This window comes from Heteronotia binoei, chromosome 11, assembly GCF_032191835.1.
Source record: "Heteronotia binoei isolate CCM8104 ecotype False Entrance Well chromosome 11, APGP_CSIRO_Hbin_v1, whole genome shotgun sequence".
NCBI lineage: Eukaryota > Metazoa > Chordata > Lepidosauria > Squamata > Gekkonidae > Heteronotia > Heteronotia binoei.
Window position 1 is genome coordinate 71567877 of NC_083233.1, and position 25550 is coordinate 71593426.

A 25550-nucleotide genomic window follows, 5' to 3' on the forward strand; every position below is an offset into this window, starting at 1 on the left:
TTTTCTCATCCGGCAACCAAGAAGTGTTTTACATTACAAAAGGAAAGTAATTCAATTGAGCTAAGTAAGCCAAAGAGTGTATTAATATCCTCGGCTTGCAAGGATTGTTCCCGGTGGCCTTTCAGACAGGATCGGGCGACAGTTTGTCGCGTGTGTCTCTGTGTTGCTAACTCTGTGCCACAGACAGATGCACAGAGAACTTCCCCAAACCCCATAATGTTCATTTCCCCCAGATTTGGAAAACAGTTCTTAATTGAGTTGTGTTCCTACCTGACCTCAATTTAGATTTAAATCCAGGATAGGTCTGTTGTGACCAGCTGGGCCTTTTCCTTTTGCCACTTTTCGATGGAAACGACGGGCAAGAATGGACTGGCCAATGGGCTAGAACACATCGGGATACGATTCTTCCCTGCAATTGGGCAGGAGAAGGAGCAGGTGTGCCCAAAATCTCACCCCTGGGCCTGCCTGGTTCCATATTTCAATCTATCACCATTGAAAAGCGTAGGTGGCTGTTGCTAATTAGTCTTTTCCAGCAAAGACAACAAGAAGATTGGGAAATCACAATGCCATGTGGAGGGAAAACTGTGCCAAGTTGGACCACCAGTGTTAGGAAGACACCATCCTCCATTGTTATCTATACACTGCAATGAAGAAAGTCGCTGAAATGCACCACATCTGTTCCAGCATACCTAGACTGGTCATTCTTTTTATACATGCACAAATATACATCTTTGCCACTCATTGCAAACAACCCCCCCCTCCCCGCCCCAGGTTTAGCCTTTTGAGGCTAAAGATAAAAGTAAAGGTAGTCCCCTGTGTAAGCACCAGTCATTTCTGACTCTGGGGTGATGTTGCTTTCACGTTTTCATGGCAGACGTTTTATGGAGTGGTTTGCCATTGCCTTCCCCAGTCATCTACACTTTCCTCCCAGCAAGCTGGGTACTCATTTTACCGACCTTGGAAGGATGGAAGGCTGAGTTAACCTTGAGCCGGCTCCCTGAACCCAGCTTCCGCCGAGATCGAACTCAGGTTATGATGAGCAAAGCTTAGGACTGCAGTACTGCAGCTTTAACACTCTGTGCCACGGGGCTCTTCTTTTGAGGCTAGGTTCATGCAAAACTCTGCTTTATTTTAATCATAGTTCGTTTGTAGAACTATTGAAAAGCGTAGGTGGCTGTTGCTAATTAGTCTTTTCCAGCAAAGACAACAAGAAGATTGACTGAATCACAGTTCTACAAACTAACCATAGTTCCAGTTCCTGGTTTAATGGATCTTAACCAAGTCGGAATTCACAGAGTAAAACCGGAAGTTGGTGGCATTTTAGAGTCAGATTTTGCTGAACGACACAGCTGACAACCACACAGTGCTCCAGGGACTCACCTTTTAAAACCAGCAGTTAATTATCATTATTGTCAGATGAGGGAGGAATACTTTGAAGCAATAGCAGCCTCAGGACCAGCATTAGACTGTCTGGCACCCTTGGCAAGGCTAATTTCTGGCGCCCCTTCTGCACTGATAATTTCACTAAGTCACAAAGTGTGTGTGTGTGGGTGCTCTAGGCAATCATTGAGTTTACTACATGGCAGGGCTTGTCCTGAGCGATCCAGTTCTGCAGCCCAAGAACTGGACCAGTTTGGTGCAGTGGTTAAGTGCACGGACTCTTATCTGGGAGAATCGGGTTTGATTCCCCATCCTGGCTCCTCCACTTGCAGCTGCTGGAATGGCCTTGGGTCAGCCATAGCTCTTGTAGGAGTTGTCCTTGAAAGGGCAACTGCTATAAGAGCTCTCTGAGCCCCATCTACCTCACAGGGTGTCTGTTGCGGAGGGAGGGGAAGTTAAAGGAGATTGTGACCGCTCTGAGACTCTGAGATTCAGAGTTTAGGGCGGCATATAAATCCAATATCATCAACTGAATCCTCTTGAGCTGTGAGGTCACTGCTTCCCCTCCACACAAACCAGCTGGAAAGAGGAGACAGGTCTGGCTACACCTATAAATAAGGTTGCCAATCCCCAGGTGGGGGCAGGGAATCTCCCGGCTTGGAGACCCTCCCCCCACTTATCAGAAAGCAGGGTGGGGGAAAGGAGAATTGAAGAAGAAGAAGATATTGGATTTATATCCCGCCCTCCCCTCCAAAGAGTCTCAGAGCGGCTCACAATCTCCTTTCCCTTCCTCCCCCACAACAGAAACCCTGTGAGGTAGATGAAGATATTGGATTTATATCCCGCCCTCCCCTCCAAAGAGTCTCAGAGCGGCTCACAATCTCCTTTCCCTTCCTCCCCCACAACAGACACCCTGTGAGGTGGGTAGGCCTGAGAGGGCTCTCCCAGCAGCTGCCCTTTCAAGGACAACCTCTGCCAGAGCTATGGCTGACCCAAGGCCATTCCAACAGCTGCAAGTGGAGGAGTGGGGAATCAAACCCGGTTCTCCCAGATAAGAGTCCACACACTTAACCACTACACCAAACAATGTCTGTTGGGCACTCCCTTATACCCTATGAAGACTGGTTCCCATAGGGTATAATGGAGAATTGATCCGTGGGTATCTGGGGCTCTGGGGGGGGGCTGTTTTTTTAGATTAAGGTACTGAATTTGCAGCAGGGGGTCCAATTCTATGAGCCCCAAAAGAAGGTGCCCCTGTCCATTATTTCCAAATGGAGGGAAGGCATTTAAAAGGCGTGCAGTCCCTTTAAATGTGATGGCCAGAACTCCCTTTGGAGTTCAAGCATGCTTGTCACACCCTTGTTCCTGGCTCCACCCCCAAAGTCTCCTGGCTCCACCCCCTCAGGATATTTCTTGAGTCGGACCTGGCAACCTTACCTATAAAAGGTTGCCCTCCCACTGGCTGAGAAAGACCAAGTACGGTCCTGTGGTGGATCTGTCTTTCTGCATACCTGCTCTCTCTCCAAATGCTGTTCAAATTTATTATTAATTTGGCAAAGGCTATAAGCAAACATTTATCCCTGGGGAATTGCATTGTGTTGCTCTCTGCCAAGCTTCCTAGTTTATTGAGACGACTTTGGATGCGCTCCCGCAGCTTATAATCCTTACCAGTTTTTGTTTTATTTCCCAGATTTAATAAATTCATTGTCCGCTCCTTTGGTGTGAGCCAAGGAGAGAATTATTGGCCATCCTGTAAATTGCCTTCCTATCTCCCTTCTTTAAAGCGAGCGAGAGAGATACAAGCCGGTATATTGTGAAATAAATACAATTAGTTTAGCTACGAGTCCAGGTTCGTGCCATGTTTATTCATGGGACTTTTCCCCCAAGAAACCGGGCGTAATTGATTGGATTGGTCTTTTCAGTATTGGTGCCCTCTCTGATGCATATGAATTATGATAAAGCAGGTCAGACTTTTCCTGTCCTGGATGGATTAGGCAATTAGGAATGATCAATGCGGAATAAAGGCTGACTTACAGCACCCCCAAGGTCAGAAAAAGTATGTCAAGTAATGAACTCATTCAGAGATGCTTCCAAGTCAGATTGGTGAAAAACTGTAATAATACAGGCAACCAGCTCAAATGGCTTTCCATTGATAAGCGTGGCAACCGTTGTGTTATGAAAGTCTGTATCATTATGAGATGCAAAGGCCGCATGTGAGGGGTCTGGAGGGGTGAGGAGATGGAGGGGTCTGGAGACCAAGTCCTATGGTTAAAGGAGCTGGGCATGTTTAGCCTGGTGAGGAGGTGGCTGAGAGGTGATAGGATCACCATCTTCAAGTACTTGAAGGGCTGTCATATAGAGGATGGTGTGGAATTGTTTTCTGTGGCCCCAGAAGGTAGGATCACAACCAATGGGTTGAAATTAAATCAAAAGAGTTTCCGGCTCAACATTAGGAAGAACTTCCTGACCATTAGAGCGATTCCTCAGTGGAACAGGCTTCCTCGGGAGGTGGTGGGCTCTCCTTCCTTGGAAGTTTTTGAACAGAGGCTAGACGGCCATCTGACCGCGATGAAGTTCCTGTGAATTTGGGGTAGGTATTTGTGCGTTTCCTGCATTGTGCAGGGGGTTGGACTAGATGACCTTGGAGGTCCCTTCCAACTCTATGATTCTATGTGGCTTGCATAAGGTCAATCCAAGTATGAGGCTCCCTGTTAGGGTTGCCAGCCTCCAGGTGGGGCCTGGAGATCTCCTGCTTTTACAACTGACCTCCATCTGGCAGAGATCAGCTCCCCTGGAGAAAATGGCTGCTTGGAAGCATGGGCTCTAGGGCATTGGAGCATGCTGAGGCCTCTCCCCTCCTCAAATGCCACCCTCTCCCAGATCCACCCCCAAAGTCTCCAGATATTTTCCAATACACACCTGGCAACCCTAGCAATGCCATGAAGTCCATCCCCCAAAACATCCATTTTCTCCAGGGGGACTGATCCCTGTTGCCTGGATATCAATTGTAGTTTTGGGAGATCTCCAGATGCTGCCTGGAAGTTCACCCCAGTCAGGGCCCCTGGCTGTCCTCAGTAGGGGCAGGGTTGAGTTGGGGCCAGGCATCAGCTCCCCACATCAGTACAGTTTCCAGGTCCAACTCAGGAAATATCTGGGGACTTTGGGGGTGGAGTCAGGAGCAAGGTTGTGACAAGCACGACTGAACTCCAAAGGGCGTTCCGGCCATCACATTTAAAGGGACCTTTTAAATGCCTTCATTGGAAATAATGGAGGATGGGGGCACCTTCTTTGGGGGCTTTTAGAATTGGACTCCCGTGGTCCAATTTTGAAACTGGTTGGGGGTGTTTTGAGGAGAGGCACTGGATGCTATGCTGAAAATTTAGTGCTTCTACTTCAAAAAACAGCCTCCCCAGAGCCCCAAATACCCATGGATCGGTTCTCCATTATACCCTAGGTCTCCATAGGGTATAATGGAAAGCCCAGAAGACATTCAACAGCACTGCCCCCCGAAACGAAGGGAGGGCCTCCAAACCAGGGGATCCCCTGCCCCCAACTGGGGATTGTGAACAAAGGTGATAACACAACGGCGAAAAAACAACTAAACAATACTCAACTACAATATTTATATTCAAACTCTATGTACATATTATGAGTACAAGTACAACTGTATGTAATTCAAAGAGTCCACAAATAACAATTTCAAGATTCTTAAAACCACAGCTCACTAAGCAAGGCAAGTGGACTATTTTTGAGAAGCTGGAGTCTTCGTTTGCATGCCAATGTTTTTAAGAAGACAAACGGACTACTTCCAGAGAAAACAGAGTCTTCGTTTACACTCATAATTTCCAAAGAATAAGGTTTCTCAGGACAAGTTAATATTTCATTTGGAAACACACTGCATGTACAAAATATGGGTGCATATTTAATAAATCTTCATATCCTGGACTCCTCCGCCTTTGACGGAGCCCGCGGCACTGGCTGCGATGTAAAGCCTGTATTCGGTCCTTTCTTTGGAGAGAGATATAGACAGACTTCAGTCTTTATAATGTCAAACATTCCATTGCATAGTTAAAAAGACAAGGTAGTCCCCTGTGCAAGCACCAGTCGTTTTCAACTCCGGGGTGACATCGCTTTCACAACGTTTTCATGGCAGACTTTTTACGGGGTGGTTTGCCATTGCCTTCCTCAGTCATCTTCTACACTTTCCTCCCAGCAAGCTGGGTACTCATTTTACCGGCTTCGGAAGGAAAGAAGGCTGAGACAACCTGGAGCCGGCTACCTGAACCAGCTTCTGCTGGGATCGAACTCAGGTCGTGAGCAGAGGGTTCTGACTGCAGTACTGGAGCTTTACCACTTTGCACAACGGGGCAGTCTTGACAACAGTGCTGAAGTTGTAATTACAGAAACGAGCCTAGTTACATGCATACAAAATACAGAAACTACAGGACCGGAGCTTGTATGCATGTAACTAGGCTAGTTTCTGTAATTACAACTTCAGAACTGTTGTTTTCTTTCGGCCTAACCTTCCTAGGGTGGTTGTGGCTAGGATAAAGTGGAGGAAGAGAAGATTGTGTCTGCTACCCTGAACTTCTGGGAGAGAGAGCAAGATAAAACATAATTGATCATCAACAGTTTGGCTACACTTTTGTGTTTAAAATTCCATACATTTGCAGTCAGCTTATGGTGACCCCAGCAAGGGAATTTCAAGGCAAGGGAGAAGCAGAGGTGGTTTGCCATGACCTTCCTCTGCAGAGGCTTCCTTGGTGGTCTCCCATCCAAGAACCAACCCTGCTTACAGCAACCCCAGCAAGGGGCTTTCAGGGCAAGGGAGAAGCAGAGGTGGTTTGCCATGACCTTCCTCTGCAGAGGCTTCCTTGGTGGTCTCCCATTCAAGAACAAACTCTGCTTTCAGCAACCCCAGCAAGGGGCTTTCAAGGCAAGCGAGAAGCAGAAGTATTTTGTCCTTGCCTTCCTCTGCCGAGTCTTCCTTAGTTGTCTCTTATCCAAGAACCAACTCTGCTTACAGCAGGGCCAGCAAGGGGCTTCCACGGCAAGTGAGAAACAGAGGTGGTTTGCCATGGCCTTCCTTTGCTCAGTCTTCCTTGGTGGTCTCCCATCCAAAAACCCAACCCATCCAAGTATTGACCCTGGTGACAACAACTCCAGCAAGGAGCTTCCAAGGCAAGAAAGAAGCAGAGAGGGTTTGCCATGGCTTTCCTCAGCAGAGTCTTCCTTGGTGGTCTCCCATCCAAGAACCAACCCTGCTTACAACAACCGCAGCAAGGGGCTTTTAAAGCAAGTGAGAAACAGAGGTGGTTGGCCAAGGACCTTCCTCTGCAGAGTCTTCCTTGGTGGTCTCCAAAGAGAGCCAGTTTGGTGTAGTAACTAAGTGTGAGGGCTCTTATCTGGGTTTGATTCCCCACTCCTCCACTTACAGCTGCAGGAATGGCCTTGGGTTAGCCAGAGCTATCGCAGGCATTGCCCTTGAAATGGCAGCTGCTGTGAGAGCCCTCTCAGCCGCACCCACCTCACAGGGTGTCTGTTGTTGGGTGAGAAGATGTAGGAGATTGCTAAAGAGTGGGGTATAAATCTGCCGTCTTCTTCTGCAGTCTTCTTCTTCCATTCCAAGTACCAACTCTGCTTAGGTTTCCTGCATTGTGCAGGGGGTTGGACTAGATGACCCCGGGGGTTCCTTCCAACCCAGCCTCAAGCAAAAAGTCTTTCCCAAGGAAGGAAGGATCACTTCCTGAGATCCTTTAACTTTAGTGCCAGAAGCTGGACTAGATGCCTTCTTCATGCAGACTTTATGTTCCTCCACTGAGCCACATTACTTCTTATCCTTCTGAATTCAGGAATGTATATACAACAACCTAACACAACATTAACTTAAGTCATTTCCTGAACATTTCCTGAAATTATTCTGGTCTCAGTTCATTGGGGCTAAAACACCAGCAATAACCCTTGCGATGTTAACAAACCAGAAAGCATGGATACGCTCTTGTAAACTGAGCCGCTTTGGGTCAATAGCATGTCCGGACCACAGTCTGCTAACTAATTCTGCTTTCTGTGCTGCTAACTAATTCTGCTTTCTGAGCAGTATCAGTACCATCAAGGATTCATTGAAGTCCTACGTGCAGAGCTGGAGAAAAGCGTTAACAAGACAACTCATGCTTCTCCCCAGATGTTCGCTTGATGGGGTTCTGTCATCAGACAGAGCGCATTTTGTGCTAATTAGCTCGAAAGACAGCAATCAGCCGAAAACCTCACCGCCATCTGGAACAGAATCCACTCAAGTCTCCATCAGGCAGCCAGGATCGGCTCCCGACATAGAGCCCTGGGCACGCCCAGGAAGGTACATAAAAGGTCTCCAAAGTGAATTAGACATTAGCTGTTGTGTGAGACACAGGGTCGACTATATTATTTAGAAGTCTTCCTTTCCTTTTTCTCTGCAAGAAGCAGAGTTTTGAGCAGGTCTTCAATATAAGATTCCTCAAGCCTTTTGTGCCGTTCCAAAAGCTTTCTGTTGTGGGGAATGGGGCAAGCAGAGACATTTCTAGAGCAAGTAATAGATTTCCTATGGTGATATGTTTTAATAATAAGCGTGCCACTGTCTTATCATGCTGGTTTAGACAAATGGTTTAGATTGCCAACAAACTGGAAATATTACCCCGTCTAGTAGTTTGTTTAAACTCGGTCTGAGCTGCTAGAACACAATATTTTAGAGTCAAATTCTTTATGCCCGGTCATTCTGTATGCTTGAACAGGGCAGTTCATATCTGTGCAATTTATTTAATTTATTTTTCCTGGGCCTCCGCTTTTCTCACTGGTCCTCCAGGTGACTAAGTACACAGGGGTCATTTCATAGGGAAAAAGAGGTGCAGGAGCTCATTAGTAAAACCAAGGCTTTTTCCCCCTCAGAAAAGGCCTAGCAGGAACTCATTTGTATATTAGGCCACACCCCCTGACATCACCATTCTTTCACACAGGGCTTTTTTTGCAGAAAAGGCCCAGCAGGAATGCATTTACATTTTAGGCCACCCCCGCTGGTGACAAGCCAGCTGGAACTGCGTTCCTGCTTAAAAAAAAAAGCCCTGAACACAACTCATTTGCATATGTCACACATCCCTGACATCACCGGAAGGTGTACTAAATCATATCAGATTTATATCAGCTCAGCATCTACCTTAAAACGCTTCTTGAATTATAATCGTCATAATAAAATCTTGCTCCTATCCAGGGGTGGAATTCTAGCAATAGCTCCTTTGTGTATTGGGCCGCTCACTCCTGATGAAGCCAATCCTCCAAGAGCTTACAAAAAAGAGCCTTGTAAGTTCTTGGAGGATTGGCTGCATTAGGGGGTGTGGCCTAATATGCAAAGGAGCTCCTGCTAGAACTCCACTCCTGCTTTTGAAATTACTTCTATGTGGCCACAGTGGCACGAGGAAGATTTCCATCTGTCTGCTTTATATGTTTTGGTTATTTTCTCATTTGTTTGTGGGGGGAAAAAAGATTAGAAAGTTTGTTAAAGCTTACCGTTCAGCAAAATTCTCACAGGGGGGTTGAATAATAGAGCCAGAAGCAAGTATTTTTTTTTGGGGGGGGGGTGGAGTAAGACAGAAAAAGCACAAAATTTAGAGGTTGTGGAGCTCCTGCCCAAAATGAGGCCTGTTCTTACCGTGAAGGCTGTATGCAGAAGACTCTTGGTTTTATACCCGTCATCTAGGGTTGCCAAGTCCAATTCAAGAAATATCTGGGGACTTTGGGGGTGGAGCCAGGAGCAAGGGTGTGACAAGCATAATTGAACTCCAAGGGAGTTCTGGCCATCACATTTAAAGGGACAGCACACCTTTTTAAATGCCTTTCTTCCATAGAAAATAATGAAGGATAAGGGCACCTTCTTTTGGGGCTCATAGATTTGAACCCCCTGGTCCAATCCTTTTGAAACTTGGGAGGTATTTTGGGGAGAGGCACTAGATGCTATACTGAAAATTTGACGCCTCTACCTCAAAAAACAGCCCCCACAGAGCCCCCGATACCTACAGATCAATTCCTCATCATTCCCTATGGGAACCGTTCATGGAGGTGCATAATGGCTGTGGGGGTGGGGCTTCCCCCGCCGGCCAGCTGGCTGGGGGAGGGAGGGAAGCCTGTAAAACCGGGGGATCCCCTGCTGGGGATTGGGAAGCCTACCGTCATTAGGGCTTTTTTTTTTGAGCAGGAACATACAGGAACGCAGTTTCCGGCTGGCTTGGCATCAAGGTGTGTGGCCTAACATGCAAATGAGTTCCTGCTGGGCGTTTGCTACCAAAAAGTCCTGCGTGAAACAATGGTGATGTCAGGGGGTGCAGCCAAATATGCAAATGAGTCCCTGCTGGGGTTTTTTTTGTACAAAAAAAGCCCTGCCTTTCATTCTCCTCTAAAGGAACGGAGCCAACAGGAAAAGTCATTCTGTGCTTGAGACCCTGGAGAGCTACTGCTGCTTAGGGTCAATTGTATTGAGTGACATGGGTCAGAGTCTGTTTCAAATGGATCGATGGGCCAGCTAGCCTAGCTTTCTGAGTTGTGACAGTAGTAGCTTCTCATCTGGCATTTAGAAAGCCCCTGAACTTCAATCACTCCTAAAGTGTGCACTCGAAATATTATTTCCTTCATAAAAACAAATTGCATTTCATTAATTAAATATGCTTATTAATTATCCACGTGGTTTACCCTGAATACTAATGGTGTGAAAATCACAAGATAATGTTTTGTCGTAGGATCCTTTGCTTTTTTAAGGGTCATAGATTTCCGTGCAAAATAGGCTTTGTTCAGCCGGACCCATCTGCTCTCATGTATGCCGTTCTCTCCTCCTACCTGCCCAAGGTTCTCATGCGTTTTATGGATTGGGTTTTATATGCTACCATCTGGACTCAGACTTGCTGACTTTCAACAGGGGCCATTTGGTAGAAAAATAGGTGGTGGAGCTCATCCAGGGATTGTTATGCAGCTGCATGTACTATTCAATGGACAAGGAGGTGGAACTCTCAGAAGGAGGAGGAAGAACTCTCAGAAAGGTTCAGGAGCTGTGCTCCTGTGAGCTCCCACTGAATCCGAGGCCTGGCTGCAGCGCAGCATGCCTTCCAGTCATGCACTTGGAGCACCACCAGTGCTCTTCTGTGGTTGCAGTCAGCCTGCAGCATGGCTTTTGTGGTCCAGGAGACTACAAATCCCATGATGTAGGATGATTGCAATGGCCAGCAGTTGCTTAAATTCACACAAGCCCCCTTTTTGCTGACTTTAAGATGGCATGCAAGTAAAGCAACCATAATAGTTTAAACAGCCAAAACACAAATGAGATAAGCCACAATTAGTAAAAAAGTACAGCATAAGGCCCTGTGGCTGTTATATAGGAACCTAAAACATCTATTATGAAAGTCATACGCAAACAAGAATACTGTATTGTACTCAGCAGTTTGGGTCAGTTAGGTTTCTTCAAGAGGTACCAACCAGACTTTTAGCCAGAGTAGGCTTGACAGTCCCCAGGTACCAGCAGGAGATTCACTGGTTTTGCAAGTCCCTCCATGTTGCCAGCCAGCCCTGTCCCAACAGCTATGATGTGCCTTTAAATCTCCACGTGTTCAGAAAGAGCTTGAAATCTTGCTTTAGAATGTGTGTGTGCCTTTAAATCTCAGCAGGAGGAAAGCTGCATGGGGGAGGGGGTGAACAGGCAGAGCCATGTGGCTCTTCCCAGTGAGTGTGTGAAGTGTGAGAAAAGAAGACAGCAGAGTCCCTCTGTTTTGCATTCATTTCTGATGTGATTTGTATAGTAAAATGCAGGGCTTTTTTTGAGTAGGAATGCACAGGAACGTAGTTCCAACTGGCTTGGCATGAGAGGGTGTGGCCTAATATGCAAATGAGCTTATGTTGGGCTTTTTCTACAAAAAAGGCCCTAATAAAATGGATAATAAAGAGTTAACTAGAACCTAATTATAGGATGGAGGAAAACTCTACCCCCCTAGACTGCTTTGTTCCATGCTATTGTTTTTCTGTGCTAGTCTGAAGAAGTTGGTTGAAATACAGCAGATTGTTACATTCAGCAACTCCTCTGAGTAAATTGCCTGTTTGTATCAAAACAGCAGGACAAATCTTCCAGGAATAAGTATTCCGCAGCTTTGGGGCCAACCTAGGAAAGGCCTTGCTGTATACAGGACCAAAGACCAAGTTGTTACATCAGGTCACAAACATCTGGAGCTTATATAACACTAAAAAGCACAAGTGGGGATGGCACAAAATAGAAGCACATGGAATCCCTGGGACATGATTCAATTTTCTTTCTGACCAACCTGGATTTTATGCTGGATTCCATTTGGGCTGCTATTTAGCAGCAGTTTTGTTCTTGAGCACAGGATGGTAACTTTCAGGGCTTTTTTTTTTGGTAGCAGGAACTCCTTTGCAAATTAGGCCACACACAGGGCTGTCAAGTTCCCGGGCCAGGCGGGGATTCCCCCACCCCGGAGGTTCCCAACCCTCCCCTGACATCACCGGTGCAATGATGTCACTCACAAGTGACGTCATTGCACTGGCGATGTCATGTGCCCCCCGCTGTAGGAGTTTCTGGGAAAACTCTGTTTTTCCTGGATGCTCTAGCAATTTGGGAGGAACAACTTTACTATGGAGTTTTCCCTCCCAAATTGCTAGATCGTCCGGGAAAACCATAGAGTTTTCCCAGAAGCTCCTAGAGCAACCAACATGCAATGTTGCTGATGTGATGATGTCACTTCTGAGTGATGTCATTGCACTGCTCATGTGAAAACAATCCCTCGCCACAGGCTGTGGGGGACTTGGCAACCCTAGCCATACACCCCTTATGTAGCCAATCCTCCTGGAGCTTACAGTAGGCCCTGTACTAAGAGTCCTATAAACTCTTGGAAGATTGGCTACATCAGGGTGTGTGTGGCCTAATATGCAAAGGAGTTCCGGCTACAAAAAAAGGCCTGGCGATTTGGAATTAAATATTGTTGCAGAGAATGCTCTGTTTCCACGGAAGAGGGGGGACCCTGAGCAGTTAAGGGATAATCCTGAACATGATGCCTTGGCAGCATAATGATCTTTTCCTGTTAGCAATTAGTAATTGCTAAGAGAGGTGGTGAAGAGGGTAGGGAGAAGAAGAGCGTGAAACTAATGCATCCTGAAGGAGTCTGCCTCTCCCAATCAATTATGCTAACTTCACGGGACTGTTTTTACATGTTTAATGCGTTCTTTGCCTCCAGCAAACAAGGAGCCAGAGAGGGGGAAGGGAGACAAGCAGGGGGTGGCAATTTCGGAATGCATAAGCGCTGATTAAACTTCCTTCTGTGGTCCAAACTCTGCAGTTACTAGCAGGCATGGGGAGATGGAATGTTGTTCAATGCTGTGTGGCACAAAGGGGTGGTGGTGGTGGTGGTGGTGGTTTTCACATTTGTTTCTCAGAGATGGCTTCAGAATTGTTTCTCCCCCTTTCTTTAAAAGTCTAATACAGCAGTTCCCAACAACAACAACAACTGGTATTTTGGGGGTTTGGGTATTTGAAGCCCAGGGGTGGAATGCTAGCAGGAGCTCCTTTGCATAACAGGCCACACATTCCTGATGTAACCAATCCTCCAAGAGCTTACAAGGCTCTTTTTTGTAAGCTCTTGGAGGATTGGCTACATCAGGAGGGGTGTGGCCTAATATGCAAAGGAGCTCCTGCTAGAATTCTACCCCTGTTGAACCCTCAAGATACTGTTATTTCCCAGTATTCCTAAATCTCAATACCAGTATTGTATTTGGATTTGAGATTTTGGTTCCATTATTGGGACAATTTTAGTCAGTATTCTCCAGTGGGTATACTGAGGAATCAGTCTGGGGGTTATTCAGGGGTCCATTTCTATGGGCCTCCGAAGAAGGCTCCTCTATCCTCCATTGGTTTCAATGCAGGGAAAGAAAAAGCATTTAAAGAGTTTGTGGTCCCTTTTGCAAACTGCAAATAAACCCCAAAGGCATTTAAAAGGTTCATGGTGCCTTTAAATGCTTTCTCCAAGCAGGAGTTCACCTAGAAGGTGTTTAGAGGGACTGTGATCCCTTTAAACTTTCATTAATTTTGGCTACCTGGTGGTACTGAAAAAATCCTGAATATTTTTTTGGGATTTTGGGAGCTTGGCTATTTCAGATAGCTAAAAAAACAAACAAACCCAAATCTATATGTGGCTGAAAGAATAGCCAATAAGGTATTTTTTGGGCTATTTTTTCAGCTTGGATATAGCCTAATGCACACCTGAGACTCTGCAGAGCCACTGCCAGTTAGAGAAGACAATACTGACCAAGATTTACCAGTAGTTTTACTCGGTATAAGGCAGTTTCATGTGTCCAAGGCTACAACTCTGTGAAAAGGGAAGGGTATTTATTTAGTGGATTTTTAAAATGCTGTCATTGGCCCCAAACTGGCTTCCTGAATAACTCATGGTAATAATAAAAAATATTGACGAACCTCAGAAATTGTAGACATCTGAACATTATGGGAGTGAAGGGGTGGAATTCTAGCAGGAGCTCCTTTGCATATTAGGCCACACACCCCTGATGTAACCAATCCTCCAAGAGCTCTTTTTTGTAAGCTCTTGGAGGATTGGCTACATCTGGGGGATGTGGCCTAATATGCAAAGGCGCTCCTGCTAGAATTCCACCCCCGTGGAAGCATGTTAAAAAAAAGGCACCCTCAACAATCAAAGAATTCAGGTTTTTCAGAACAAAAGAAAGACTTCAAATGTTACCTAAAGGCCTGCAAACTTGACTCCAGCCTCCAGGAAGGGAATTCCACAACCCATGGATGTCATGTGACCTGACAATGGCCTCCCATCAGTCCCTGTCAGTCTTGTATCCCACAAGGTAGGTTGCCACAAGAAGGGCTTTCTCATTGATTTAAAAATTTGGATGAGTTGATATGGGAGAAGTTGGTCTTCCAGGTATTTGGAGCCCAAAATCTTTAGGGCTGTAAAAGTTTAAGCCACAATCTTGAATTGAACCTGGAAGCAGTCTGGAAGCAAACGAAAACGTACTAATGCAAAAGTAATGCATGCTATTCAGCAGGACTCAGTAAGGACCTGGCTGTTGTATTTTGAACTGCTTAAAGCTTCCAAATAGTCTTCAAGGGCAGCCCTATGAAGAGTGTGTTGAAGTAGCCTAGCCTGGATTTTACTAAGGCATATCTGTCTACACTTAGGTCAGGTTTCTGCTCAAAGAGTTGTCTGAAGCATCTTTTGGACTCACATAATCCAAGACCTGGAACAGTAGCCACAGTGATAGAGGTGGTTATCATGTACCCACCAACTACTTTTCACAAACACCAACATTTGCATTGTAGTAGTCAGGAAGAATCTCCACTGTTTCTAATCCTTCCTGCTTCTACCAGTGCATTTCAAGCAGCTGCGAATTAATTTTCCCCTCCTCTAGACAATCTTGCTCTGACCTGGTTAGCTGCTCTTGTTAGTTATCAGAAGTTAAGTAGGGCAGGCTCAGAGACCAGCAAGGAAGTCCAGGGCTGCTATGCAGAGGCAGGCAATGGCAAAACACCTCTCTTCTCTTGACTCGAAAACACCATGGGGGTCGCCATAAGTTGCCTGCGACTTGATGGCACGTTCCACCACCCTCAGATGGCATCGCTGACCAGCAGGGCATCTGATCTAGAGAACCAGTTTGGTGTAGTGGTTAAGTATATGGACTCTTATCTGAGAGAACTGGGTTTGATTCCCCACTCCTCTACCTGCAGCTGCTGGAAGGGCCTTGGGTCAGCCATAGCTATCGCAGGAGTTGTCCTTGAAAGGGCAGCTGCTGTGAGAGCCCTCTCAGCCCCACCCACCTCACAGGGTGTTTGTTGTGGGGGAGGAAGGTAAAGGAGATTGTGAGCAACTATGAGATGCTTTTGGAATGGAGGGCAGGATATAAATCCAATATCGTCACCACCTCCACCAAAACCACCTCCTCCTCCTCCTCGTCTTCTTCTTCCTTGTCTCTCCAGGAACCTCCTACCTGCCATTCTTACAAAGGATGCTTTGAAGCCCCATGGAGCATTTCTCTTTTGGGGGCATCGCTGGGGGTGCTGTCTTCTCCTGGGGTGTCTGAAGAAGACCTCCTGTATTTTATGACTTCATTAAGCCAGGTTTTTTTTTTTAGCAGCAACTCCTTTGCATTAGGGTTTGTAGAATCTTTCGGGCTCAAGTGCCGTGTTCTACTGGAGAAAGTTTTCCTTCCAGACGTTTCGTTCTCAACTGCGGAGAACATCCTCAGTGGTGTTGCAGCCGGAGCAGGTGCTCAGACCTTCTTGGCTGCTGTGCATTGAGTGGGGCCAGGGCTGCTGGAGAGCTGCTATTTGTAGGCTGGAGGGGGTGTGATGAAACAGCCAGTTTCCTTATCACTACCCTTCCAGGAAGCCCCACCAAACAATGGGCACATCCACAAACCAATTGCCCTTTCATCACACCCCCTCCAGCCTACAAATAGCAGCTCTCCAGCAGCCCTGGCCCCACTCAATGCACAGCAGCCAAGAAGGTCTGAGCGCCTGCTCTGGCTGCAACGCCACTGAGGATGTTCTCCGCAGCTGAGAACGAAACGTCTGGAAGGAAAACTTTCTCCAGTAGAACACGGCACTTGAGCCCGAAAGATTCTACAAACCCTAATGATGATGCCAGCCGTGAAAACCTGAAATCTTTGATAACTCCTTTGCATATTAGGCTACACCTCCCTGTTGTAACCAGCACTCCAGGAGCTTACAGTAGGCCCTGTGCTAAGAGCCCTGTAAGCTCCAGGAGGATTGGCTACATCAGGGGCGTGTGGCCTAATATGCAAAGGAGCTCCTGCTATACAAAAAGCCCTGCATTAAGCAGCACTGATTCATCCATGCCTCCTGCGACCAAGAGCTGGTGACAGAGCAATCTCTCTCTCTCGCTGTCGGCTGAGCAGGGTTTTGTTCGTCTCACAGCTATTTTAAGCCAGGGTGCGCATTATACAGCGAGTAAATACATGTTTTATTCATTGGGAATAGGACTAAAGGAACTTGCTAAAACAAACCCACAGCAGTCGTTCAGGCCAAATGGGGTCCGAATGAGCAAATGCCCCAAATGGATTCCGGCTAATGCTTTTACTTTGGGCTAATATGGATTTGCTTCAAAGGGAACGGCCCCATTCCCACCGCTCGCACATAGCCGTCGGACCTTGCCTCATCCCAAAGGTCTCGTATAGGTAACTCCTCCTCCTCCTCAGTGTATTATTAATACAGCATTTTCAGAGTCTCCTTCCAAACGCACTTTCAAGTTCTCTGGCTTTTAGCTCGGGAGGAGAATTGCTGCCAAATACATGTTGAGGGTGAAAGAGGAGAGCACAAAAGTAGGCTTGAAACTCAACATCAAAAAAAAAACACTAAGATCACGGCATCTGGCCCCATCACACCTTGGGAAATAGAAGGGGAAGACATGGAAGTAGTGACAGACTTCACATTTCTGGGGTCCAAGATCACTGCAGATGGTGACTGCAGCCATGAAATTAAGAGACGTTTGCTCCTTGGGAGGACAGCTATGGTGAACCTGGGCAGTATAATAAAAAGTAGAGACATCAGCCTGCCAACAAAAGTCCGTGTAGCTGTCGGACCTTGCCTCATCCCAAAGGTCTCGTAAAGGTAACTCCTCCTCAGGGTATTGCGATGGTATTATCAGTCAGTCCTAAAAGAAATCAACCCAGATTGTTCCCTGGAAGGTCAGAGGCTGAAGCTGAAGCTCAAATACTTTGGCCACCAAATGAGAAGGGAGACCTCACTGGAGAAGATCTTGGTGCTGGGAAAGACAGAAGGCAAAAGACGAAAGGTACGGCAAAAGATGAGATGGCTGGACAGTGTTATTGATGTAACAAACACGAATCTGAGCAGACTTCGGACGATGGTGGAAGACAGGAGGGCCTGCCGTGACTTGGTCCATGGGGTCGCAAAGAGTCGGACTCAACTGTGCGACTGAACAACAACAAAAAAATATGGATTTGCTTCAAAGGGAATGGACCCATTCCCGCTGCTCGCACATAGCTGTCGGACCTTGCCTCATCCCAAAAGTCTCGTATAGGTAACTCCTCCTCCTCATTGTATTATTAATACAGCATTTTCAGAGTCTCCTTCCAAACGCACTTTCAAGTTCTCTGGCTTTTAGCTCGGGAAGAGAATTGCTGCCAAACACATGTCCTTAGGACAGCTCTGTTGCTGTTCCTTTTAAAGGGCAAATGGAAAACGTCTCATATCTCTGCCGTATTCCAACAGATCTTTTTTCTTGGACTAACATGTCTTGCAACTCTTAACTTTCAATTTGTTTTCTATCAGCTGGCCCCAAATTTACCAATGTCTATAGGGCATCAATAAATCGGCAATGCTGCAAGTCTATAAATGATGTGTGTGCGGGCCATTTTTTTTTGTAGAAAAAGCCCAGCAAGAACACATTTGCATAACACCCCCTGATGTCACCATTGTTTTGTGCAGGTCTTTTTTGTAGAAAAAGCCCAGCAGAACCTCATTTGCATATTAGGCCACACCCCTGACACCAAGCCAGCTGGAACTGCATTCCTGTGCATTCCTACTCAAAAAAAGCCCTCTGCGTGTGTTTGTATGTATGTGGGAGGAAAATGGTACAACCTACCCATAAAATACAAACAGATCTATAAAGCCAGTGTGATGTAGTGGTCAAGAGTGGCAGACGCTAATCTGGAGAACTGATTTTCCACTTCTCAGCTGGGTCCAGACCGGCATTTTGAGTTAGAAGACGGATGGGATGTGGGTGAACCAAAAAAGCATGATAAAACGCGCCTCCCATACTGCTCCCACCCCCAGGCTGTCCCAGTCATGCCACAAAAAACTACTACTTCTGCAGTGATAGTTGCAGCATTACTAGGATAGCCCTCAGATGGGTTGGGGGCGGGACAGGCAATGGATGCACGTGTCTGCTTGCACTTTTTTGGTCTGCCCGTGTCCCATCTGTCCTGTCATTTTGAGCTGGTCCGGGCCCCGCCCTCCACATGCAACTGCTGGGTGACCTTGGGTCAGTCACAGTTTGCTCAGAACTCTCTGAGCCCCACTGCCTCTCAAGCAAGCCACCTGCTGCCCAAAATCACATAAGAAGTTGAGAAAGGGTGTTGTGGGCTTCTCCAGGGGTTAATGAGGGCTGCTGGGGGTGTGGCAAAGCCCCTGGTGGCTGGCTGGCTGCCCGCTCTCCTATTCCAGGAATTGTTATGCAGCTGCACCTACTATTCAATGGACAAGGTAGGCGGGGAGGAGGGGGAACCCTCAGAAAGGTTCAGGAGCTGTGCTCCTGTGAGCTCCTGCTGAATTCAAAGCCTGCTTCTTCTAGCATTGGGGAAATGGCAACAGCTGACAGCTGACAAGGAAACTCTGTGGGGTTGTCAAGGCCAAGAGATGAACAGAGGTGGTATGCCATTGTCTGCCTCTGCATAGCAACCTTGGGCTTCTTTGGTGGTCTCCCATCCTTCTTCTTTTGAGCTGGCTATAACTATTCCAGTAGCCCAGGGTTCCAACATTGCGAGGGGGGGCGGGGTTTCAATTGTAAGTGTGCGAACTGGGTGGGAGATTTTGAAGAGAGACTTCTCAGTGCCTTCTCCAGACTACAATTCCCAGGATCCCTTGTACATGCAACAGGGGAGAAGCCATGCAAGTATACAGCTTGTACACTGATTTATACATGTAACTCTTAGTTGGCGTATTACATGATGTGGTTAAATTTTGATGATTCTTTAAAATGCACCATACAGAATGTTCCGGCAGACACACGTGTACCAACCAAACCTAGCCTGGCCCCCAGTGAAAACTTCTGTTTTCTTTGGAAAGCATTAGCAGCGTACTTTTCTAAAGTGCTCTTTTTTAGCCTGGGGCTTTCATAAAAATTTCATCCAGGTGCGATCTGCCGCAACTCCATTTCTGACTAAGCTGAGGCAGTGTCTGAATCTATCTGTTCAGAGAAGTTCCTTAAGTGGCTAGCCCCGTGCTTTTGGAAAGGTGCTTAGGTGTACTTGCCAAATACAGGGCGGCTGTCCTGCTTCCATTAAGTCATACCATGTGGGAGGATGTGGGGTGTGACTCAGTGGGACAAACCACGTGGCCTTTGCACCTTCAACGAGGCACACACTTTCCCCATCTGTTGCATTGCTGGCTGGCAACTGTTTTAATAGGTGACCTATTTGGAATTGATTGAGCATTGAAGGACCAGATCGTGTTGGCTCCATGGACTGCGAGAAAGTAAGATGGATGGTTGGATGCAGTGTTCCCTCTAAGCTGAGTTCGTGTGAGTTTTTTTTAGCCCCCCCCAGCTCACACGTTTTTGTTTTAGCTCAGGAAAAATGGCCCCAGAGCAAACTAATTTATGCACTAGCTCACAACGTTAATGCCAGTAGCTCATGAAGTAGGATTTTTGCTCACATGACTCCACAGCTTAGAGGGAACATTAATTGGATGGCACCAGGGCTTTTTTGGTAGAAAAAGCCCAGCAGGAACTCATTTGCATATTAAGCCATGCCCCCTGATGCTACCACTGTTTCACACAGGGTTTTTTGCGTGGAAAAAGCCCAGCAAGAACTCATTGGCATATTAGGCCACACTCCCTGACGACAAGCCAGCCGGAACTGCGTTCCTGTGCGTTCCTGCTATAAAAAAAGCCCTGGATGTCACATTTCTTCATACATGAGGAGCATGCAGGTTTGTGTCTGGGGTCTCCACCCTATGACCTGATATCACATGACTCGTAGGTTCTCAATTCCTGTACATGTGGTGCCCAATTCATTTCCTAACTGCAGCACAGTGTTGCAGACTCTTTCTCGGGAGATACCTGGAAATTTGGGGTACAGTCTAGAGAAGGTGGGGTTTGGGGAGAGCAAGGTCTAATGCCACAGACTCCACCCTCGAAAGCAGCCTTTTCTACAGCAACATCTACTGCGTCACCTTAGTCCACACGTTTGTTCACTCTAAAAGGTTAGTGAGGTGAGATCATCCATTACAGAATCCATGCTGATTCTTCCTCAGTGGCTTTTGTTCATCAATGGGCCTACTCTGGGCTTTTTTTGTAGCAGGAACGCCTTTGCATATTTAGCCACACACCCCTGATATAGCCAATCCTCTGAGAGCTTACAGGGCTCTTAGTACAGGGCCTACTGTAAGCTCCAGGAGGATTGGCTACATCAGGGGGGTGGGGTCTAATATGCCAAGAAGTTCCTGCTACAAAAAAAGCCCTAGGCCTACTAATTCTGCCTTTAATAACACATTCCACCAGCTTAGTGGAATGTTAGACTGACTGGCCTGTAATTTCTCAGAATTTCTCTTGATCTCAAATGGGGATTACATTAGCTACCTTCCAGTCCTTGGGAATGGAGGCTGATTTTAGTGATAGGTTGCATATTTTTGTCAGGAGATCCCCAAGTTCACATTTGAGTTCTTTCAGAACTCTTGGATGTATGCCATCGGAACCTAGTGATTTGTCAGTTTTTAATTTGTTCATTACTTGCAAGACCTCTTCTCTTGTCATATTTATTTGACTCAGGTCTTCCAACACCCCTCCACAAATCAGCGGTTCTGGAATGGGCAAGCACCTCCCAACTCTGACATTAAAGACAGAGGCAAAAAATGCATTCAGCTTCTCTGCCATTTCCCAATCATCCTTTAGCAATCCTTTCTACCCCTTGGTCATCCAAGGGCCCCACTGCTTTCCTGGCTGATTTCCTGGTTTGGCTCTTACTGATCACTTGACTGTCACTCTAGACAAGTTCTGCTCTGAGCCAGTTTGGTGTAGTGGTTAAGTGCGTGGACTCTTATCTGGGAGAACTGGGTTGGATTCCCCACTCCTCCACTTGCAGAGGCTGGAATGGCCTTGGGTCAGCCAGAGCTCTCGCAGAGTTGTCCTTGAATGGGCAGCTTCTGAGAGAGCTCTCTCAGCTCCACCTACCTCACAGGGTGTCTGTTGTGGGGGAAGAAGATATAGGAGATTGTAAACCGCTCTGAGATTCTGATTCAGAGAGAAGGGTGGGGTATAAATCTATGGTCTCCTCCTCCTTCTGAGAGAAGGGTGGGGTATAAATCTACAGTCTCCTCCTCCTTCTCTTCAGCATCCTGATTTGGAGGGTTGAAGATTTTAAATCTGAATTTGCAGTACATTACACCAGCTTACTGTCCAAGTGACACACTGCATAAATAACAGGTTCCTCTTGTTAGAAGGACATGATCTGACTATGGGGTAGCACGCATATTTATGGTATCAAAGACTTGAAGGCCATTCCTATTTTAAGAATCACTGGTTTCGAAAATCCTTGTAGCATACGTGGTCATGGCTAAAGACCAGAATTTATCAAAAAATTCCAAGATGGGTTTCTCCAGTAGAAGCATTTACTCATCCAAATCTCCTAAAATCAAATCAGTATTATAGGTATGATGACTTGTTGGGAAAAGATAATCAATTGAAAACCAGAGAAGAGCTGGAAAATATGGATATCAAAATGAATTGGTGGTCAAGAATGCAGGTTGAATCTAGGTATGCCATAGACAAGACGATAGGTTTCAATACAGAACAATACCCATTTGATAAAATATTCTTGGGTCCACAGGAAAAGCTAATCTCTAAATTATATCCATATCTACTTCAGATGAAGACACAAGACGAAGTTGTAAAAGATTGTATGGTCCAATGGGCAAAAAATTTTGGTCATAATATTACATAAGAAGAATGGGAGAGACTGTGGAAGCTCAACGTTAAATTAACTAGGTCAACAACTTTTAAAGAAAATTTGTACAAGATGTTTTATAGATGGTGCTTGACTCCACAGAAATTGTGTACGGTTTATACTAATATGTCTAACAAATGTTGAACATGCACTAAACAGGTTGGTTCTTTTTACCATATGTGGTGGACGTGTGAGACAGTGAAGGGTTATTGGAAAATGGTGCATGAAATATTACAGAAGATGATGAAGACACAGATTCAATTCATTAGGGTTTGTAGAATCTTTAATGGTGCATGAAATATTACAGAAGATTATGAAGACACAGATTCAATTCAAACCAGAACTATTTTTATTGAACATATTTCCTGAGGATTAGTCCAAAAAGGTGAGACATTTGTTGGCACATTTTAATACTGCAACCAGGATTCTCTTGGCGCAGAGATGGAAATCTCAGGAAACTTCCACGAAAATAAACTCGGTGGGAAAAATTCTGGAAACAGCAGAGCTGGACTTTCTAAAGAAGAAGCAAGAAAGTATTGGATGAAATTTTATGCCTGGTTAGACACGCAAGACTCTTAAGATTCTCTGGTGTGAACTTATTCCTCCCCCCCCCCCCTGTATTTTATATTACAAAATTGCCTTTACTGGAATTGTCAAAACTAATAGATAACTAACAAAAGAGTTATAATAGAAAATTTTGAAATGTTCAAGATGTTTAGTATAGACATAATAATATGGGACAATTTATGTAAAGAAAGTATGGTAGATGTAAGCTTGTATTTTTCAAAAGTATTTTTTATGCAGAATAAGGTAAAATGTATTGTGCTTTCTATTCCCTTTATCCCTTACCTTTACTTTTTCTGAAACCAATAAAACTATTTAAAATTGAAATGAACAGGTTCCTCTTTAACAAAATGCTTTTACATTCATAAAAGTCCTCAAAGTGGTATCCAGTACAACTGAGGGCTCTTGGTTTGAACTCATCCACAAATGGTAACATCACATCAGCTGGTACATAAATGCTCTGATTCAGTCTCAGGGTCCCTTGCGATAGAGGAAGGAAGCTCACCATTAGAATGCTGAGAGTCTGGGAACCAAGTACTATGAGGAAAAGTTGAAGGAACTGGGTACGTTTAGCCTGAAGAGGAGATGACTGAGAGGTGACATGATCATCATCTTCAAGTACTTGGAAGGGCTGTGCAGTGCCAGGGGTAAGTTTTACATTGACTTAACTTTCCCAGGATAGCTCCCTTTCTGCTGTAGCCTCAGGATGGAGCCACCAGCTGCAGGGTATCAGGCCCTGATGGCGCATTAGAGGCTGGTGGGTTAGAATAAGGAGAGTTTTCCTCTTAGTTTTAGCCTTTGTCTACTTGTGGAGGCAAGGAGTGGCAGTGACCTAAGGGTCAGCAAGAATCTTTTGGAACCCTGGTGGACTGGACTGGACCATCCCAGGAGGGAGTGCCTGCGGGACTCTGGATTGCGTTGGCTTCCTACAATCAACCTGAGGGTTGAGGTATTAGCTAGCTTTGAAGCTTTTGTTGTTTTCGATTACATTGTGCTGGGAGATTACATGCATGGTTAAAAAAAACCTTTGTTTAAGCCTTTTGTTGCGTCATTGGCTTGCAAGGTACCAGTGCCTGTTGGCCCTACTTAAGAGAAGGTGAACGTGCTAACCATCTTTGGGTTAGTTGGAAACTGTTGACCTAGGGTTGCCAAGTCCAATTCAAGAAATATCTGGGGACTTTGGGGGTGGAGCCAGGAGACATTGGGGGCGGAGCCACGAGCAAGTTTGTGACAAGCATAATTGAACTCCAAGGGAGTTCTGGCCGTCACATTTAAAGGGACAGCACACCTTTTTAAATTCCTTCCTTTCATAGCAAATAATGGATAGGGGCACCTTCTTTTGGGGCTCATAGAATTGGACCCCCGGGTCCAATTGTTTTGAAACTTGGGGGGTATTTTGGGGAGAGGCACTAGATGCTATACTGAAAATTTGGTGCCTCTATCTCAAAAAACAGCCCCCCTCCCAGAGCCCCTGATTCCTGCGGATCAATTCCCCATTATTCCCTATGGGAATCATTCTCCATAGGGAATAATTGCCGAGTAGACATTTCCATCCCCACTGCTTTCTGATGACCCAAAAGCAAGGGGGGAGGGCCTCCAAACCTGGGGATTGGCAACCCTCTCTCTCTCTCTCTCTCTCTCATACTCACACACTTACTGGGTCTGGTTCCTCCACAACGACATCTGAAAAGAACAGGAGCTATGGTGCTCCCTCTCCCTCCCCCCCCCTCTCTCTCACACACACACACTTAGTTGCTCTGAAACGAAAGCAAAACAAATCGAGGGACTGTGCTGCTGACCCTTCCCATGAAGTACTTCCTGCTCAACTTTAAAGGCACACACATATTTTGAAATGGACCTGTTTGCAGGTTTCTAAACCTGCCCAAGATCTAGAGCTGCATGGTGGCTATGGGGGTGGGGCTTCCCCCACTGGCCAGCTGGGTGCAGGTGGTGGGGGGGAAGCCTGTAAAACCGGGGGATCCCCCACTAGGACCTGGGGATTGGGAAGCCTGTGTTGACCCCTTAAGGGAAACTAGAGTGGAGTGGGCCCTATGAAATACACCAGTCTCGTGGCAGCAACCTAGGGGAAGGAGGAAGAGCATGGCTTCCCCCCTGTTATTAGACATACATGCCCTGGCAGTAAGTCGTTAGGCTGGCCTCCTCACAGGGAGCTGGGAGGTGACTAGAGGGTCTACTGGGCACCACAAGCTGTCATATAGAGCAGGGGTCCCCAACCCCCGGGCCATGGACCAGTACTGGTCTGTGGCCTGTTAGCAACTGGGCCATGAGTTGTATAATTATTTCATTCTATATTACAATGTAAGAAGAAGACAACAACAACATTGGATTTATATCCCGCCCTCCACTCCGAATCTCAGAGTGGCTTACAATCTCCTTTATCTTCCTCCCCCACAACAGACACCCTGGAAGCCAGGTGGGGCTGAGAGCTCTCCCAGAAGCTGCTCTTTCAAGGACAGCTCTGTGAGAGGTATAGCTAATCCAAGGCCATTCCAGCAGTTGCAAGTGGAGGAGCGGGGAATCAAACCAGGTTCTTCCAGATAAGAGTCCACACACTTAACCACTACACCAAACTAATAGAAATAAAGGGCACAATTGTATTATCCTGAAACCACCGCGTGCCCCCACCCCGCCAATCGGTGGAAAAATTATCTTCCGCAAAACCGGTCCTTGGTGCCATAAAAGTTGGAGACCGCTGATATAGAGGATGGTGCAGAATTTTTTTCTGTGACCCCAGAAAGTTGGACCAGAACCAATGGGTGGAAATTAAATCAAAAGCATTTTTGGCTAAACTTTAGGAAGAACTTCCTGAAAGAGCGGTTCCTTGTGGAACCAGTTTGCTTGGGAGGTGG